The sequence below is a fragment of the Xiphophorus hellerii genome, chromosome 16 (genome assembly GCF_003331165.1).
Source record: "Xiphophorus hellerii strain 12219 chromosome 16, Xiphophorus_hellerii-4.1, whole genome shotgun sequence".
Taxonomy (NCBI): domain Eukaryota; kingdom Metazoa; phylum Chordata; class Actinopteri; order Cyprinodontiformes; family Poeciliidae; genus Xiphophorus; species Xiphophorus hellerii.
The window spans coordinates 17919551-17941382 of record NC_045687.1 but is presented as its reverse complement, the minus strand read 5'-3'; positions in this window follow the sequence as shown (position 1 = coordinate 17941382).

Sequence of the window (21832 nt, the reverse complement as noted above, 5' to 3'; positions counted from 1 at the left end):
GTCTTTACTGGCAGAACTTAACACACTGATGTGGACGTGTGTGTTTATGATGGTCCACCGACCTGTTAAGATGCTTCAGTTTCTTTGGTGGCAACAGCTTTCGATTCCAAATCTCTGAAATAAATAGAAATGATAAAACGTTACTCGCTTAAAGATTCAAAACAATGCTACCACAAGCTAAAACTTTGTCATCAAGTTATATCTATGGTGATTGTGTTAATATACTGTTATTGTCTTAAACTAATGTAATCAAAACACATGCCAATTTGTTCGGCTAGATCATGACAGGGTGTGAAGACATTATCTCAGTGTCTATAAACGTGTACAATTAATTCAGCATTAAAAAAAAAAATGTTTCAAGAAATGTGGAAATTCAGGTTGAGCAGCATAGCAGGAAAACACACACCCAAGATCCGCTAAATGCCTGCCACCGTGAATGAGAAAATGAAAATAGAAAGAGAGTGTGTGTGTAGGTCAAAGTTACAGCTCGGGTCCTGATCGGCCATTATCTCAGCTGTTGCCCGAGTTAGAGCTTAACCAACATGGCTTCTCCCGAGCCTGAGGTTTGTTCAGGCGATTTCAAATGCAGAAAGCTTCACTGAACATTAAAGTGTTCTGATGCACGTAAATGATAATGTCGCTGCATTTACGATTACTGTCTGATCGGTGAACATTTTCAGCTGAATGTGGCTGCATCGGGGGGTCGGGGGCATTTAGCTGCACAGTTTGCGTGGTGCTAATGTACCGACAGAGGGCGTTAAATGAGCAGATTTTAAAAAAATAAATAAAAAAAAAAAACATCCTATGCAAGTTAATTTTAGCACAAAAAAATTGTGTAGCTAATGTAAACACGCTAAATAAAAAAAGCTCTGCTTTATATTTGCACAGCCGTGTTCCTAAAAAAAAGTTGCATAAATGCCAAACAGTAGTTCACTGTAACTGCGTCGTCGAATTAGCTACTGCTAACGCTAGAAGCTAATGCTGCTAAGCGGCTAGCCGGTGTTGTATCAAACGTAAGTAACGTAAATTAAATAAATTGGAAAAAAAATAGTACATGGGGACTAATTATAACATTTTACTTGTATATAAATTCTACACCCGCAAGAAATATTGCTTCAATGTACCGAATAACTTCTTTTGAGAGTAATGTTCGCACAGATGTCGAACAGGGGTTAAACTAGTACTAGTTGGCGCAAGGTTAACCTCTGGATGCCTCCTGGATGTAAATATGTTACTCAGACCATTTACTTTCCAGTATGAGCTGCATGAAAACCCGACCTTGCGTTCATAAACTGCAGAAGTACCAATTCATCTACACAAACGCGTCCAGTACATGAGCTAGCTGGGTTGAAACAGCCGAGGCTAACTAAACAACAGCGACCTGGGTCTCCCTGCCTCGCACTCCTCCAGTGAACCAGTTCGACAGAAAGAGATTTTCTTTAAAAGACACCGTACAGGAAAACTCACCTCTTTGAAGAATAAAGTGCAACAGAGTGGAAAGGAAAGCCGACGGTAAGGCTAAAGAAATTCAACGCGTTTGCAGCATCTACGAGGGTAAGCATACATCCTGCGTGATCGCCATTTTCTTCATTCGCTTGTGCTCTGCTTTCCCCTCTGAGATCTGCGTTTACCTCACCGGGTGTGTGTGTGTGTGTGTGTTCTGCTGGAGGAGGAGAGACGGGGCAGGAAACACATAACCACTTCCTCTTCACTGAGAAGTGAAACACAATTAAAAGTAGCCAAATGGTATCGAGAGACAGAGCGACTGAAAAAGAATGCAAATTTGTAGTAAAGGCGAACAGATTCTTTTAAGAGGTCGGTGTGAAGGTGAGGCCACTCTTTAAAATGCAATTACTTTTTGAACAAGAAACACAAAATTACCACAACAAAATAAAATAAACAAATGACACAGAATGAGGTTTTATCTTGAACGTAACACAGGTAGTAACAATACCATGAAACATAAAAATAAAAACAAAATCCCATGAATATACTGCTTTTATCACTTTTTTCCTCCTAATTCTGCTAAAAATATTTTAGCAAATGTATATCACATTTACAATAATTTATTTGTAGCACATCTTAGTCATTCCAATTGTAGTAAAAAAATATATTGAATAAAACAATTTAAATGGTATAACCCAATTAATTAGTCGGGCTACATACTCATGTAGCTAGCCTGCAGTTGGTGGCTTGACAGAGATGCCACTCAGAGCTATAACTAGTTTTTAAATACTGCTGGGGATTTCGCTGTTTGTCTTTTACAGTCAGTGGTCGAGAGAAGGGGCACAGCATTTTATTACAGGAAATATAAATAATAACGATTTATTCTAATGCAAATTCTATTGTAGCTTCTAAAGCCAAGAAGTTAATATTGCCCAAATGCACCTCATTATGATTTTGATATTTTAGGAAAAATCCAACTTAAGACTGAACATGTGTGCTCTTGGATTATGGCAGACAATTTCCACCATAATGTATCACTTGTATAAAAGCTTTACAATTTGTTCACCTGAGTTGTGGAATGATTATAGTGCTCTTGGGTTCCCCCTGTTGGTTTGGAGGGCACAGGCAACGTCCTGGGTCGCCTCTGGTTTTGGTTGTGGGAAAAAGGTCAAGATCAAAACAACAAAATCAAAGAAACAAGCAAAGGAAATTAAATTTAATTAATTTAAATTAAATCAATTTTTTTTTTTGATACAGTGGTTGGAGGTAGCTTTATCATATGAGGAGAACTCAAAGAAGAGCCACTGTGAAGAAGTGAAGAATCGTCTGATTTTCCAGGCTCATACCAACAAGAGGAGATTCCTGGGTAGACGTAGAACTTGGTGAACGAAATATACATGTCTTCTGACCTGGAAGTGCTCCTGAAATTTAGTAGTGCTTTTGTGTTTCTTAACTTTGCTGTTAGGTTAAGTTTTGTGGTGCTTTGGACCAACGTGCAAACAGACATGGTTATTTTTCTTTTAAAAAGTCTAGTAATGACACACAAAATGGAAAAAAATGCTTAAAATAAACACAACTAATACTAGCTACTCAATCCGTTGTGATGCTGCATCCAGGATTTTAAAAGGACGTTCCAGCACAGTCGCTATCAACATTACTTAGATCTGTGGATTATATACACACTATTTCCTGATACGACTGATGGCGTTCCAAAGTTTTCCGCTGCCAAGAACAGATTTTTTTTGGAAGACAGCTAAAGCCCTTTATTTAAGAAATTCCTTGGCTTCAAAAAATGCATCCTGGAAGAGGGAAACATCAAAAATCTGTCACACAATTGCATATAAAAGATTAAAAAAATGTTTTTTTTTCCTTTGATCACAAGCTCTTCTCTTATATCCATGTTTGGCTCAGAGTGTTATGTAAGAGGAGGGGGAAAAAAATGCAAAAACAACAGAGAAACAAAGTGTGTGGAATCTGCAAACCTTTCATCACGGAGACAATGCTCACTGCTGCCTACAGGAGAGAAGAGCGGTGTGTGCGCGCGAGTGTGTGATTGTGGAAAGCGACGACCATTGACCCAGCAATTGCAAAAACAACCCCCAGCCTTGTTCGCAAATTACCTCCCTTATCTGTGTGTTTGACTGCGAGGAAGAGCAAGAGGCAGCCTTTGCCTGCTGCCAAGTACTGGTTTTATTTGACCAAGCTTCAAAGACACTGAGATTAGATTGCGTAGTGTATGAACTAGGTGTTTGCGACACAAATGTTTTAAAATATACAATCAGTAGTTAAATTGATGGCAAATTTGTTGCAAGTATGGAATTTAGATGTAATAAATATTGGTCAGAAGGATTTTATTCTGCTTAATAAAAAAGATAATAAAATTAAACAATTGTTCCAGTTTCACTTTTGAGGCAGTTGCATGGTCCATGTAGAAAAGCATTTACATTTCATACATGGCTGCAATAAATTACAACAGTGTAGTTGAGTTAGAAGTTTACATAAACTAAGGTTACTATACGTTCGTACAACTTGGGAAATCCCGGATGAGGCCACCACTTTACAAGCTTCTGATAGGTTCACTCATAGTAATTGGAAGCCAACCTGATAGAGTATTTTTTGTTGAAAAATCCAAGGAAATCAATGAGGAAAAGATTTGTGGGACCCCCATAAAACTGGATCACACACCGTCCAAGTGCCTGAAGGTGCCATTTTCTTCTGTTCAATTAATTATGTGCAAGTAGAAATGACATGGGGATGTCCAGTCAGGAAGGGACCCGGTCTGAGACCCAGTCTTAGAAGAAGTTATGTGCATCAACCCCAGAACAAAAATAAATATCTTGTGCCAATATGGGCTAAAATGCCACTTAGAGGGGAAGAAGTCGTGGCTTAAAAGCCACATGCAGTCAGGAACAAAGATTTTAAGTGTTTGGCTATTTTGATCATCATTACATTTAAAGGAAAACAGGACGAAACAAATGTTTTTGTTTTATCACTGTTGATATTCTGTTCTTTGTTTCTTCCAAATTATGCCTGTATTTTATTAATAAAGGTTTGAATAAATTTCCATCTTATCTGGGTCGGTCTTTGTATGCTGCACATAAAGGAAAGGACACCGCATAGTGTGCTGACATGACGACTGATCATTTGGGGGCACTTTGACACATTTATGCAAACAAACTTCAAAGCTTAGCAGTCTATCAGGAAACAAAATATCCCAATTTCACTGTGTGCTCTGCTCATGTAAATGACACAAGAGTTCATGTGTTTTTTTTCATACCCTCAGAACAGCTGCCCCTTGTTAGCAAGTCATCTTTTGCCAAAGCAATCTCCAATTCTGAAACGGTTACAAATCAGTGTTTCTGCAGTGATTTCCGTCTCATATTAGGATTAATATGTGGATTGTAAAGATGCACAAAAGAGACAATATGCAGGCACTCACATGAGTGTCAGCTGGAATTGAAAACTTAATTCAAATAGAATTAGAAAACAGCGGAGAAATTGAGAAGATCAAACAGCTTAACGGCAAACAGGACATAGAGCATTTTTTTCTATTTGCGTTAAAGTTGCCAGGTAAAAGTCCAAAAAGCAACACAAAATCTCTGTAAATATTAAATTAAAATGATAAAAAGCTGAAGAATAATAAACAGTTTTATCGGGATTCGAGTCTTTGGTAATGGTCTTCGATAAGGCCGTCACCTAGATAGGAAGAGGACTGCATAACGCAGCGAGTCAGAGTTTAATCATTTACTCCTTTAAGCCCACACACACTTACTACACACTCTGCAGGAGGAAAACCTGGTTACTTTGACAAACAATTACATAAGGCAGAAACATATGTCCATATTTTTTGGCAGCGAGGAGGACAAACAGGAGAAAAATGTTTGTCATAAAAAAAAGCAGATTTTGGTCAAGTAAATCCAAGGAATCTCCGGTCCGTCTCTTCAAATTGATTTCAAAGCATCTGCATAAAATGTTACAGTAAGTAACATCATGCTTTACCAACTCCTTGAGCACAAATTCATATGTTGTGTTAGTTGAAGTTTGCAACATGGGCACTAGATTACATTAAATGCTGAAACTTTATTGTTTGGCCTTCGATATTTGTGTTTATTCGTCAACCTCTATGGATACCAACATATTCTCCCATAAACATTTTAATAAATGTTGTGAAATATTCATAGGCATCAATCTCTATGGCAAACCCCTCCCTTAGCTTCCACTACATTTTACAGCCATTATGTTAAATGTTGCTTTAAAAGTATGTTTTTAAAGGTTAAGTTTTGCCCACTGTTGCAGCCGGAAGTGCAGCGTCCACATTTTTCAAAAAAAAACTCCAAGTCCTTATGTTGATTGTAGTTTGAAGTTTAGCCTTTAGGTGTCACTACATCAAGCACCTTGAACCTTTAATAGCTAAAACGTATGAACAGATTGGTGTTAAATATATTATATTTATGTGTCAGTCTGTTAAAAAGGAAAAATATTCCCACCAGAGACGTGGAATGTCACCTCTCTGGTGGGGAAGGAGCCGGAGCTAGTGCGTGAGGTCGAGAGGTTCCGGCTAGAAATAGTCGGTCTCACCTCGACGCACGGCTCTGGTTCTGGAACCAGTCTCCTTGAGAGGGGCTGGACATACTTCCACTCTGGAGTTGCCCAAGGTGAGAGGCGTCGGGCAGGAGTGGGCATACTTGTTGCTCCCCATCTCGGCGCCTGTACGTTGGGGTTTACCCCGGTGAACGAGAGGGTAGCATCCCTCCGCCTACGGGTGGGGGGACGGGTTCTGACTGTCGTTTGTGCTTACGGGCCGAACGACAGTTCAGATTACCCACCCTTTTTGGAGTCCTTAGAGGGGGTACTGGAGAGTGCTCCTCCTGGGGACTCCCTTGTTCTGCTGGGGGACTTCAACGCTCACGTGGGCAATGACAGTGAGACCTGGAGGGGCGTGGTTGAGAGGAACGGCCCGCCCGACCTGAACTCGAGCGGTGTTCTGTTGCTGGACTTCTGTGCTCGCCATGGATTGTCCATAACGAACACCATGTTCAAGCATAAGGGTGTCCATATGTGCACTTGGCACCAGGACACCCTAGGCCGCAGTTCGATGATCGACTTTGTCATCGTTTCATCGGATCTGCGGCCGTATGTCTTGGACACTCGGGTGAAGAGAGGTGCGGAGCTGTCCACTGACCACTACCTGGTGGTGAGTTGGCTCCGGTGGTGGGGGCGAAAGCCGGTCAGACCTGGCAGGCCCAAACGTGTTGTGAGGGTCTGCTGGGAACGTCTGGCGGAATCCCCTGTGAGACGGAGCTTTAACTCCCATCTCCGGCAAAACTTCGAACACGTCCCGGGGGAGGTGGGGGACATGGAGTCTGAGTGGACCGTGTTCCGTGCCTCCATTGTCGAGGCAGCCGATCAGAGCTGTGGCCGCAAGGTTGTCGGTGCCTGTCGCGGCGGCAACCCTCGAACCCGCTGGTGGACACCTTCGGTGAGGGATGCCGTCAGGCTGAAGAAGGAGTCCTATCGGGCCTTTTTGGCCTGTGGGACTCCGGAAGCAGCTGATGGGTACCGGCGGGCGAAGCGGCATGCGGCTCGGGCGGTTGCTGAGGCAAAAACTCGGGCGTGGGAGGAGTTTGGAGAGGCCATGGAGAAAGACTTCCGTACGGCTTCGAGGCGATTCTGGTCCGCCATCCGGCGTCTCAGGGGGGGGAAGCGGTGCAGCACCAACACTGTTTATAGTGGGGATGGTGTGCTGCTGACCTCTACTCGGGACGTTGTGGGCCGGTGGGCAGAGTACTTCGAAGACCTCCTCAATCCCACCAACATGCCTTCCACTGAGGAAGCGGAGCCTGGGGACTCTGGGTTGGGCTCTCCAATCTCTGGGGGCGAGGTCGCCGAGGTGGTTAAAAAGCTCCTCGGTGGCAGGGCCCCGGGGGTGGATGAGATCCGCCCGGAGTTCCTTAAGGCTCTGGATGTTGTAGGGTTGTGTTGGTTGACGCGACTCTGCAATGTCGCATGGACATCGGGGGCAGTTCCCCTGGATTGGCAGACTGGGGTGGTGGTCCCCCTGTTCAAAAAGGGGGACCGGAGGGTGTGCTCCAATTATAGAGGGGTCACACTCTTAAGCCTCCCTGGCAAGGTCTATTCAGGGGTCCTGGAGAGGAGGGTCCGTCGGATAGTCGAACCTCGGATTCAGGAAGAGCAGTGTGGTTTTCGTCCTGGTCGTGGAACGCTGGACCAGCTCTACACCCTCGGCAGGGTCCTGGAGGGTGCATGGGAGTTCGCCCAACCAGTCTACATGTGTTTTGTGGACTTGGAGAAGGCGTTCGACCGTGTCCCTCGGGGAGCCCTGTGGGGGGTTCTCCGGGAGTATGGGGTACCGGGCCCTTTGATACGGGCTGTCAGGTCCCTGTATGACCGGTGTCAGAGTCTGGTCCGCATTGCCGGCAGTAAGTCGGGCTCGTTTCCAGTGAGAGTTGGACTCCGCCAGGGCTGCCCTTTGTCACCGATTCTGTTCATCACTTTCATGGACAGAATTTCTAGGCGCAGCCAAGGTGTTGAGGGGATCCGATTTGGTGGCCTTAGGATCTCATCTCTGCTTTTCGCAGACGATGTGGTCCTTTTGGCTTCATCAGATCGTGATCTGCAGCTCTCGCTGGAGCGGTTCGCAGCCGAGTGTGAAGCGGCCGGGATGGGGATCAGTGCCTCCAAATCCGAGGCCATGGTCTTGAGCCGGAAAAGGGTAGAGTGCCTTCTCCGGGTCAGGGGGGGTGTCCTGCCCCAAGTGGAGGAGTTTAAGTATCTCGGGATCTTGTTCACGAATGGGGGAAGAAGGGAGCGGGAGATCGACAGGCGGATTGGCGCAGCGTCTGCTGTCAAGCGGGCGCTGTACCGGTCCGTCGTGGTGAAGAGAGAGCTGAGCCAAAAAGCGAAGCTCTCGATTTACCGGTCGATCTACGTTCCCACCCTCATCTATGGTCATGAGCTTTGGGTCATGACCGAAAGAACGAGATCGCGGATACAAGCGGCCGAAATGGGTTTTCTCCGTAGGGTGGCTGGGCTCTCCCTTAGAGATAGGGTGAGAAGCTCAGTCATCCGGGAGGGACTCAGAGTAGAGCCGCTGCTCCTTCACATCGAGAGGAGCCAGTTGAGGTGGCTCGGGCATCTGGTCAGGATGCCTCCTGGACGCCTCCCTGGTGAGGTGTTCCGGGCACGTCCCACCGGGAGGAGGCCCCGGGGAAGACCCAGGACACGCTGGAGGGACTATGTCTCTCGGCTGGCCTGGGAACGCCTCGGGATTCCCCCGGAGGAGCTAGAAGAAGTGGCTGGGGAGAGGGAAGTCTGGGCCTCCCTTCTGAAGCTGCTACCCCCGCGACCCGACCTCGGATAAGCGGAAGAAGATGGATGGATGGATGGATGGATTCCCATCCGGAATTTCTTTTTTCTTCAAGCCTGTGGTTTGTAAGTAAGGAGGAAAATAGTATGGCTTTCCACTGACTTTGGCATCTTGAGCTGAATCCCTGAGTTCTGCAAAGAAAAATATGGGGAAAGAGAGTGAAGTCAGAGAGAGGAGAGAAAATAAAAGAGGGAGATTATGTGAAGAGGGGGCTGAGGGGTGCATGAGACAGACAGAAGAAGGTCAGAAAAAAGATTTGCATGTCAAGTAGTGATAGGCTTGTCCTGAGTAGAAACGTTCACACTCACAGGCTGAAGCGTTCACAGTGTGCGCACTGCTTATGCATTATATTTCTACTGGTTCCTTCAGTGTGATTACTGCATTTTAGAGGCCTCTTTTGTTTCTGTCAGCATAAGTGCAGTTTGGTAGTAATTATAAGACTTATTATGTCAAATGAGAAGTTGTAAATATTGCACAAAAAAAAATACAGATTAGACTGCTTGCAAAGACAACATACAAGCCCATGAGAGTTTAATATCTCCCTATTTTTCAATGCACAGTTAGACCGATTGACCTAATAGGCAGAATATTTTAGAGCGGGATTCAAACCCAGGACCTTCTCGCTGGAAGACATCAGCTACCAACTGCACTCAAATTTTTTTGTTCAGTTTTTGAGGCATATTTGTACTTATTTGTGTAAATTAAAGCACTAAGCCTCCTACAGTTTTAAAATAAAATTCTTTGGTATTAGTGAACCACCGACCTGCCCGATCCCTTCATCGGTTCCAGATGTTCTTGCCTTTTTGTCAATTTCTACCCCCCATTTTATCCTGTCCTATCAAGTACTTTCAAGTATTTTCTATGAATTGTTTAGATTTATGGTCACAAACACGCACCAGGTTTTGAATCAGCAGAAAGTCATGCTCAGTGTGCCACAGTAGGTGTCTGCATAATGCATTCAGGTTTATCACCTATTTTAAATTCATCCTTGTTTAATATTCATACGCGTGATTCAAACCTGGTGGTAGCCATTTATTACTGCAGGAGCCTGTCACATACATCTCTGCTGTATATATATTTTTTTACAGGGTAGGGAGTGGTAACACTGGGCAGAGACATGCAAAAATCCTTCCAATGCAAAATGTTCGGTTGTATCAGGAGAAATAATTTTTGAAAATTAAAGACGTTTCATCTGTTTGACCTCCAACTTTCAAAACAAAACAAAAGCCACTGCTGGCAATGTTGCTTTGTGGGGGATTTTAAGACGGTGTCATAATTGCAAAGTGGAACAAAATATGTTTAAATTGTGTTCTACGTTTAAAGAATCTAGAAGAGGTGGTGGGGATTTGTCTTCAACCTCATCTTATTCTGATAAACATAAATAAAATGGAGTGTTGGTCTGCTAAATCTCCCAGAATACATTGAGTTTGTGGTTCTAACAAAACAAAATGTGAAAGGAATCAGAATTGTGATGAATACGTTGTACGTTGCTAAATCAAATCTTGAATGGGTGTTCAGCACAGGAAGTGGGCAAAAATGTGTCTATTTGGACATCTAATCACTTTATTAACCACACCAAACTTTGGAAATAAAAGGAAATTAATCTGTTTCCTTAATTGGAGTATATCTAGATGCTTAGATAGATAAGAGGACTCACTTTTTTGAGGAAATGATGGTGACCACATTAAGTTTTAGCGAAGACACCTGAACTGTAGAAGCTCCTTTAAAAAAATGGATGGCAAAAGAAAATGTACTTGCATGTGCAGGTGACAATGAACTTTAAATAAATAAATAAATAATTTTTTTAGAGTGGTTGGGCTGCCCCCAAGCTGGTGCCTCTCTAGGAAGTAAGGCGCCTCGTACATATTAAAAATTAAAACTGTCTGTGATCTAAAAATACATATATATCCTATATGGACCCAAAATCAAGGCATCTGCATCAGATACCTCTCTTTTCTCAGCGAAACAAAACCAAAACAACAAAAATAAGAACACCCGTGTGCACGACACCCTCTCAGCGTTTTTGATTGTTTAGGTTCCATTCTCAAAAGTTTCATGATTTTTACGCTCCGCTTCAATGCAGGAATATTGGAATGTTGCCGGGGTTTTTTTTTTTCCCCAGCCGGAGGGGAAAAAGGAAGTACAGCAGGTGATTGTGACCTCATCCTGCGACGGGTCTACAGCATCCAGTCTGAGCTGAGAACCATTGTCATGGACAGAGTCAACGCTGCCCCTTTGTTCGTGCTGGCTGAGAGGCAGAAAGAGAGCGTAAATGCACTTCAAAGTGTGAATGACAAAGAGGAGAATGGCCTGATGGGAGGGAAGTGTCGTCAGGGAAAATAAAGGAGAGGAGAAAAGAGCCGTGTCCTCACGGTGAAAGGCTTTGTTCTGTTAAAAGTTTTGCCACTTGCAGCCATACATTAATGTAATCAAAATTCCCCGTTTCTTTCCTGTTGGGAAGACCCCAGACTTTCAAATGCAGCGTTTTGAAGGTCTGATGATGATGCAAATTTCTCAGTCAGTTAATCTCATGAATAACATTTTTGCTCTTTTCTCACAGATGAAAAAGGCAGGACAGTGTGAGTAGCCTGATGTGAATTGTTTGAGAGCTCAGAATGTTCCAGTGCGAGGTGGGGGGAGGCTGTGAGGGCGTGTGTGTGTGTGTGTGTGTGTGTGTGTGTGCGTGTGTGTGTGTGTTCAGGCTGCCCTGGCATGCTGCCAGTCTCTGGGTCTCTCATTACCACTGTGCCTGCATAAGTGTGCATGTGGGTCTTTGTATGTGTGAGTGCGCGTGCGTGCGTCAGTGTTTGAGCGCGCTGCGGGAGCATGTCAGTGTGACGGGCGTAACCATGGCAACGCCAGAGCAGGTTCCAGATGTAATGCATCATATTTCTGCAGGAAGGAGCTCAGCCATATCCACAAACACACACACACGCACGCATGCACACCCCCACATCCCCACACAGATTAGTTTAATCAAGCTTCATTGAAATATCTCTGCTGCCCTTTAAATTTTCCCCTCATTCCAAGAGAGGAGACCGAGCGACTGGAAAAACGCACGTAAATACACACACAGTGTCTTACAAAAGTATCAATAACCATTAACTTTGTCACGTTTTTCTCATTAAATGTAAACCTGTATGTCTTTTGCTGGGATTTCATGCAACAGACCGAATGCAGGACGTGGAAAAGCAAAGCAAAAACAAAACAAAACAAAAAGAATATGTTGCAAAAATTGGTTCACCTGTTAAATGATCTTCATGGGAAAAACTGAATTTGATCACATTGGTTCCTTATTTTAGGATTTAGCTTCAAAATATCTGAAAAGTGTGGTGTGCTTTCATATAACTAGGCTTTTATATTTGCCATAAATTAAATCTGCTCCAACCTACTGGCTTTAAAGGTGACTAAATTAGTAAAAAAGAGTCTATATAAATCCAGCAGTTTTGTGGAAGGTAACTCTGGAGGAGCTGCAGAGATCCAAGTGGCAGGTAATACACAAATCTAACTTTTTCTAAAAAATGTAAATAAAATAAAAAGAAACAAATATTGTTCAAAGAGCCTGTTTAATAAAGCTTGTCAAAAAATAATCCACTCAAGGAAACATGGTGGTGGCAGCATCAGGTTATGCTTTTCTCCAGTAGATACAGAGACATTTGTCAGAGCCGATTTGAAAACAGATGGAGAAAGATACAGGACAATCCTTTATATTGAAACTTATTTTGTTTTATTTCTGCACTGCTTTTTGTCAGTGTACCTCATCAAAACCCAATATAAATAAATTTAAAGCCTTTGTTCTCTATTCATGCGTCAATATATTTTTATCCACTAAACTATATATATATATATATATATATATATATATATATATATATATATATATATATATTTAAGAATGTTACAACCATCTAGGTTCTTTGAGCTTGCGGTGAGGTACCTTTGCACATCAAAATGAATCACACCAAACTTCCTGTGTTTTTATTGTTTCATCTGATAACCCAAAGATAAAGATCTCAGCACTTTATTTAGCGTAGTCACAGTCCCGCATGTGGTGTTGGTGCCTTTTCTCACAAAGCTGAAGCTCAGGATAAGGGTTCAAAAGTTGCTACGTAACATTATTATGTTGCTGTTGTTCTTTTATGGGGGAGTGTTCATGTGGTTTAATGATTCTCAACCACTTTTTTTTCTTTCACTTTTGTGCACACAAACTCCGGCTAATATGTTTACAACTTAGTCTACAAATGTATTCTTTAATATACTGTATATATATAATCTCAGCCGGGTTTTTATATCAGACGTCGGTGACGGCAGGTGAGCTTAAAAATAGAGCTAAAACTAAGCACCTCTTTGCTAAATGTCTGAGACTAAAACTATAAAAGCACATTTTATTTCCCCGCGCTCATATACCTACACTAAAACCCCGCCTCTCTTTAAGCTTCCCTCCTTTCATCTCTTCACCCCGTCCTCCTTCACTCTGTCCTGCTATCTTCCATCTATCCCTGCAGCAGGCCTCCAATAAAACCAGGTTCCTCTGTTAGCGGTTCGGAGTGTGGAGACCTCTGTTCATGTGAGAGAAAGGAGAGCATGTATAAAACAGGAAGGAGGCGGTATCAAAGTGTGTCACTGTGTCAATGAGAGTGTGTAGAGTTTCCATCCGCATGGCTTATTCATGTCGGCGTAGAATTACAGGCAATCCAAACATAAACAATCGCGAGTAATTATTCCCACTAAATTAAAAACTGAACGAAAAGTAGATCATCTTGAGATTTTAAGTTGAAGAAAAAAATTAACAAATGTAAAATTAAAAACAAATAATTTTGTGATGAGTGTTTGCAGGTCATAAAGAAGATGCTGCAACCATTTCAGGTTCAGGGAATTCACAAAAAGTTGACTGGATTGAATTGTTCCATTAGTTTGGCAAACATTTACATTATTGAAGTTAGGAATGAGAGTCTGAAGCGCAAGTCTGAAAAAATGGACAAAAACCCTCCAGATAAAGTCTAATCAAGCTATATAGATATATTATCAAACTCTAAATTGTCTACATTTAATGTGTCCAGGCAGATTCGGTGGGACGGATTGCTTTACTGTGTCAGAGCAGTAAAGCATAATAATAATTAAGAATAATAATTCTACAGTGAATATAGATAAACGTAAAATACTCCCCTGGCTGCATATTTGATTTTAATACATTTACGCAAGGATAATTTAAAAAAAGATAAAGATGCGTGATTTGACCCGCTCCAATTAAACCCGAGACGTAAACTGACAAATGTAATAAGAGAGGAAGTCTGAATACTGCAGCTCATCCCGTTTTGGCAAGGCTGTGGGAATTGTAGCCATGGTTTCACGCTTTTAGCTGACAGGAGGAACACCTGACGTGTTTTTCTTCCCTGCTGCTTCAAGATTTAACATGTAGTCAAAGAAAATGTAGTTTGTGAAGAAAAGAGAAAGCAAAACTCACGAAAACAACCGACGACATAAAACTGAAAGTAAAAAAAACAAAACACAAAAAACACCAAAAGCTCAAACTAAAAAGAACATAAAATTGAAACAAAAACAAAAATGTTGAACGTATAGTTGACCTTGTTTTATTTCAGAAATGTTACATGGTAACATCAAGATTAATAATAAAAAAGTACAGCAGCGTTCCTCCTCCTCTCTGACTGTCTCTTACACACATCCACAAGTTTGCATTTCTAACCATATTAGAACGTCTATTGACTTCCATTCATTTAAGGAAATCCATTAGTGCCCCTAATGTCTGCTCTTTTCCTAATCATTACCAGTTTAATACTAACTTACACTACACTCACAACACGGTTCTAAGGCTAACAAATACGAAAATAGAGGTTCACAGATGAAAAGTGACCATAAACACCATAGATAGGCAAATTTTACAAGGTGAGGAATGGTGACCTCCCACCTCTGTCAACCCAACAACATCTCCATATCAATGGCAGCAAGATAATCAGGGTGCTGGTTCACACAAGCCCTCACACACACACACACTTACACACGCCTTAAAGAAAAACTTCAGGCCTTTGTCCTTATACTTCCATTTCTCTTATTTCCTCGGTGTGTTTTCATGTTTTTAATTTCTGCACACGCAGAACGCAAGTATGGCATTAGGATGTTGTTTTCATTCTCTTTAGGGTTTCCGCGTCAGAACTGCTTTTATAATGACTACAATCCAAATTTACACAAACATTTTTTTTTTTCCAAGTATCTCAATCTGAGACGTTTCACCTGAAGGAACCAGAAAAACCTTGTGACAAAACTACTAAAGTAATTTACTGGAAACGTTCATGATAAAAGACAGTTTGAGGAAGAGAATAATCTCTGAACCTTATGTTTTGTTTTGTTTTTTAATATATCCAAGTCATATTACAGTGTACTATATAAATGAACGGCTTGGAGTCAAGATCTGCAAAATTGAAATTAACATCCATCACAGGAATACAGAGTCAGCATTAGTGCAGGCTAACATCATAAATATACAATTAAAATTAATACAATACAAATGGATACATGTTTTTTGGACCTTAGTCTGTAATGTGACGAAAAGTTTATTGCACACATAAAAGAGATTTCAGCAGCAGCCACTGTCCAGTGGTCAAAACAGACGCTGTTAAATCTCCCACTGGAATGATTTACCTACACAGTGAAGGAGAAGCTGCAAGTTAAGTAATTTGAGGATCCTTTATTAAATGACACTACGCAGTTAAACTTACTGGATACTGAAAGTGACTAATTATCGCAGTAATTCCCTTCCTAACTAAATAAAAAAAAAAAATTATATTTCCTTTTTTGCATAGGTTTGACATGTCAAATGTAAATCGTGCATGTTTAACAAATGACTACTTGAATTAATTGAAAAATAAAATAAAATAAATATTTGTGAACGCTAAGGCCTTCTGTTCACCTGATAAATGTCATTACAAGAAAAAACTAAATTTGATCAAATTCGCATGTTATTTTAGGATTTGGCTTCAAAACATCCACCTTCATTAAACCGCTCTAAATGAACCTCACCACTGTTTCATTTATCCTTTTATAGTTTTAGTGGGAATGATTACTTAACATCTACCTCAGTTTATCTCTTTTTAGTTAGTTTCAGTTAGTCATTGCCACCATCTTGACCAGCAATCCATAGAAGAAGAGATGAACAGGAGCTAAAAATATTGTATTAGTAACAACAATAATAAGTTATTATACTTTTTTCTTTTCTTAATTCCAAGAATCTCAGGTGGACCTTTGGGCTTCTTCTGCGGAGCTGCTTCCGTATCACAATGCAGTGTGTCCATTTTTACCCTGATGACAGCACCCTAATTCCCATAATTCCCCTCCCCTCTCCATGGTAATCAGCTGTTGTTGCCATGGACGTACAAATTAAACAAAGTGCTCCACGGTCTAAGCCACAGAGGGAGGTCAACGTCAGGCTCGCAAATAGCGACACAAATGCGTGCTCACCGCTTTCGAGGGCGAGTACTTCATCTTGTGAAAATGTCTGTGCTGGTGACTCACTCTCACGTCTCCCTTCATCTGTCCGAGACACATGTTTTCAGGAGGACATGCTCGGCACAGAAAGGTTTTCCTGCTCCAGAGAGAGCGCTCTTAACCTTTTGCAAACAACTATAAATAAGGTGTCTAGACAGCCGAGCCGTGGGCCTGCCCTCTGGTGGGAGGTCCACACACAAAACAAGCAAATGTGACAACAGAGAAGAGGGGGTTAGACGGTACGCTGTTAATAAATATGCATGATCTGCACAGTTCTTCAGGGGAAAAAAAGAAAGAAAAAAGAATGATTCATCCCGTTGCCTTACTTTTGATGGCCTTCACGCAGAGACACTTGGAAAAAAGGCAGATGGAAAACAATGTTTCTTTAAGAATGGTTTTTTCTTTTTATTTCAATCAGTCAAATTTTATTTGCACAGCGCCTTTCAGCAACAAGGCACTTCGTAGTGCTTTACATCATAAAAACACAAAAATCATAGAACACACAGTCAACAATTGAAACATTACGTTTTGTCGAGTGCCATCGTTACACACCAGATTCATATTTTACTAATCGATAATTCATTGGTAGTAGTAGTCAGCTTTTTATACTTGCTGTCTCACAATTTTTTCCATCTGTCTTATTAGCGTTTCTACAGGGTGGGCCATAAGTTTCCATACGTAGGAGAACGTAAAATGTATATTTCTGTTATATTTCAGATTCCCAAGAAGATGCGTTTGATAAAAGAGCAAAGAATTGAAATTATACTGATGACTTTTGGGAAGCAGTCGCATGGTTGCACAAATCTTTAACAGAAAACATGGAACGAGCGTCACATGTGACACTGTGGCAAAACGTATTTGCAAGTTTCAGAAAACTGGAAATGTTGCAGATCAACCACAAAATGGTCCAAGACATGCAGCGATTACACAGAGTCCCACAAAAATAAAACTGTTGTCTACTATAAAATGTTAATTTTTTCTATGTATGGAAACTTATGGCCCACCCTGTATTTTAATTTTCCAAGTATTCAGTATGACGACTTCAACGGGTTGCTGATTTTGGTTTCCAAAAATCCCCCCCACCCCAACACACACACACACCCACACACACACGCACACACACACACACACACACAATGTCACAATGTAGAAGTTTCTTTGTAGAATAAAGGTGTGGTAAATATTTCAGTATTCCCAAATTTTGTAGATTTCGAAGTAAATAGGATCAAATATCCCGAATCACATAAAATAATAATAATTAAAAAAAAAACAGAAGAGAAATAACCCTTTAATCAGATTGGTACCCAAGCGTCATTGGCACAGCGTCAGGCCAAATCTTTGTACAATGCTTGGCAATCATTATATTTATTAAAATAATTACAGCTTTCTTGATGATAACACAACCTCCATCCATGATGAAACTGATTTGATTGAGAGCGCCGGAACAGCTAATTAGAGCAGTGATGAGTCAAACGTTTTCATTTTGGATCGCTTCAGTGTTTTCCTGCTTTGCAGGGAAGCCACTTTGTTTCATTGTCGCCGCACACAAAGAGACAATCTTTCTTGTTTTTGTCAGAAATTGCCAAAAACTGAGCAATTTAATTATTAAAACAAGATGGTTATATGATAGGGAACCGGGTCCTGTTTTTAAGCACATTACTTAAGCACACATTAGAAAAAAACCAAAAACAAAACTTGGTCTGAAAAAGCTAAACTGCTCTGTTCTGGATGTTTAAAAACCCGGCCGGCATGTGAAATAAAAAACTTTCCAGAAATATTCATATTTTTTCCTCATTTCGTAACAATCACAAACTTTGGGTTCTTTGTAGGATTTTATGCAATAGATCTACAGACAGTTTGGCATGATTGCAAAGTAGATGGAACGTGACACATATCACCATTTTCAAATAATCTGAAAAGTGTGGCATGCACTTGCATTCAGCCAAACTCTCTCCAGCGCCTCTCAAAGCTCAGTTAGTTTTGAGTCCTAGGGTTTGCGAACATCAGTTTAAGTCCTGTCCCAGAGACTCAATGTGATGTAGGTTCGGACTTTGACTAGACCACTCTAACACACAGATAACAGAGGTGAGGCTGCATGTTAAGGCTGAGTACTGCTGGAAGGTGAACCTCTGCTGCTTTTTCTAAGATGTATCAGAGTAAACGGTCTGGATGTAGGATGTAGTAGTGGTGGCTCTCCCTGATGCAGACAAAAAAAAAAAAAAAACGTCGGCTCGGAAACGTCGGCAGGGTGAATTACCACCTGCATTCTACACACACAAAAATGAGACTCTATGCATCACAATGCTGAGAAAGAAAAAGTGTTATGTTAATTAGTTAGAGGCCACCGTCTCTCATACGGAGGTGAGGAGGGATTTAAACCCCTTCTTAGACAGGACATAGCCGGCCCTGGGCAAAGGCACAGGCACACAGTTCGCTGCAGCCTGAGAGGCTCATTGTTATTCTGCACACAGTTGTGGTCACAGACAGGGCCAGGCAGGCAGGAATCTGCACACACACACACACACACTGTGTGGGACGGAGGGGCGCATGTTGTCAGGACACCTTACAAATGCTAAATTCCACACCAGATTAAGAAACACAAAAGCAGATCTGATTTGCATGGACACAATTGCACAAGCCGCAGCACACATTCCATCAGTCCGAAAGAAACATCTGGCCTCAGCAGACTCCCTCACTCACCACACGCCTCCAACAGAAGAAACCTAAAGCCTCTCAAGGGTCTCGGTAATGTTAACGCGTCTGCGGAAGGACAGTCCGGCATCGCTGTCCCACTCTAAGCGTCTTTGAACTCAGCGCCTCGGTGCGTGTGGCTGATGTGAAAAGCGTCACGTGTTCCTCGCTGCTTCTGACACGAGAACGTTTGAACAAAACGTTCCCGCAGTTGCATTTAAGCTAAGCTTCATTCATCTATTGAACTGTATGTTAAAGATGTGAGAAGTTTGCACATTCTCACAACAGTCATCAATATAGATAATTTTTTCAGGATGATAACACAACACAAGGTTATCCATTATATTTCTTTAATCTGCACAAGTGTTAAAATGGAGCATACAAACGTTTTTTTATTTTTATTTTTTTTACTATTTTTGATGCAGTATTGGATCACCTGGACCCAATACTGCTAATGTGAAAATTGCTGGCCCTCTTTTATTAAACCATATTCAGTTCATACAACTAACATCTTCTTCAATCAAGACATAAACAGCTCAGTAAAAAAAAAAAAAAAATTATTATTATTGTTGAATACTGTAATTATAGTATTAAGTGAAACTAACCGCCAGTGTCCCCACTGCTTTCTGTATATATCATCGTTACAATGCAAACCATCAGTGCCACTCGTTCTTTATCTATATACACAATATCTATATCTCTTTGCTATAACCCTTTATAGTCCATACATACATAGTCTTGTACACCTGTAAATAAATATTTATATCTTGTAGAGCACCTCTGGATAGATGCAAACTACATCTCGTTGCTTGTACTTGTGACAGTGCAATGACAATAAAGTTGAATTCTATTCTATTCTAATTCTATTCTAACCTTGGTCATTCAGATCCATATCAGGTCTTGGATTAGGGACAGCGGAAGTCCATCCAAGTCACCAAATACATGACTGGAAAGAAAATTTGAAGAAAAAACACATACACTGTCTTTCATTAGCAGAAATATACCAGCTTACCACTACTACTACATATTCCATCCAAGCAGCCCTTTGTTGCACACGGTGGTGTTCATGTATTGCACATCGAGTTAGAGGCAGAACTGCACTGGGTACAATCTTCTACTTATGAATAATTAAAGGAATCTTTACAGGAAAAGTTTATGAGTACAACTACCTTATATTTGATTGGGAAATGAGCAGCAGAGTGATAGGTTTGAATCCTGACCAGCACCTTTCTGCAAGGCGTTAGTTTGTTTTTCCCATGTTTGGTTCTCTGGTACCTCCAGCTTCTTCCCACCATCCTCTTTTAATTGCTCACAGGTGTGAATTGTGTGCATGGCTTTTTGTTCTAGCTGCCTCGGTTTTGCCCTATGATAGGCTGTTGACTCGTCCATGTTGTACCTTGGACGAGTCAAGGTACAACATGGACAACATGTCCTAATTTACACAGGACATGACGAGGTACATCCCCCTCAGAAATGACCTTGTTGCACTTGTTGAAAGCCCAAACAATACCCAATGTTATATTAAAATGTTACATAATCATATGTATATGATATATTATATTACATATGTATTACCTGAACACCCACTGGTAAGAATCAACCCAATAGCTACAACTGCAAAGCTCCCAAAACTGCCCTAACAAGTGTTTGCTGATGCAGCCGACCCTAAACAAGCCAATTTGCATATGCCCACACACACACACACACACACACACACACACACACGCACACGCCCACACACACACACACACACACACACACACACACACACACACACACACACGCACAGCCTGGTGCTCTTCAGGCAGACCTGGCACCGTGCCGGAGCTGAAACGTCGGCATTCATCAGCAGCACAAAGAAGGGAACACGGAAGAAAGACAGAAACAAAGCAAGAAAAGGAACACAAATAAGGAGAAAACAGGCAAACAGGAAGGAAGTTGCTGCAGCGGATGTCGGGACGACAGGCAACAACATGAGGCTGAAGTATAAATCTAAGATTGAATACCTCGTTTCTTGTTCACACTACTTTGGGAGGGCAGGAGGGATGTTCCTCTTGACTGCTACAAGGTGGACCTGTCTGCCTCCCTGGATTTTTGTGCATTGCTCTAATCTTTTTTCCCCATTTCGCCCTTTTCTTTCTCCATCCAAATTTGGCTCAGTGCAGATCCCTTCCTTCCTTCACCCCACTATTGCTGTATAGATCTGTTGTTGCCTTTTATATGCTCTGTTAGAAATGGTGAGTCTGCTTGTCTGCTGAGCGTCCCACACCAGACATAACACACAATGATGCACAGATTGATGTTATTTTCCCAGTTGCACGTCCCAGAGCAAATCAGCAAACAGCAGAAAGAACACACTGAAGTTTAGTAGCTGACGCTGAGGATAAAAACAGCAGAGGATACCTTTTTTCTTTAAGCTCTGAAGACGCCAGACTGTCCCAAGTGTCCTTGCATCCCTCTGTCAAAGGGCTGGACGGCGGCCAAGTCGGGGCATCCCTCACAAACGATTTCCCCGGTTCGGTCCCAGCATCCCTTGGCGCTGATTTCCTCACACAGCAACACAACATGGAAAACACAGAAAGGCACACAGGGGCTAGATATTTGCCATTTTTCATGCAGCGAGTTAATGAAGCACAAAACGATTGGGAAGAAATCAGCAGACAGAGGGCATGACAATCCCATCCAGCACAGACAGCAGCGTTGCTGAGCACGGCTTTTATTTTGGTGCAACACAAAGCCCCAACTAGAAATGCAAAAACATTCAATATTAGCATCCATGCATCCTTATCCTTGGCAAGGTACTGGTTT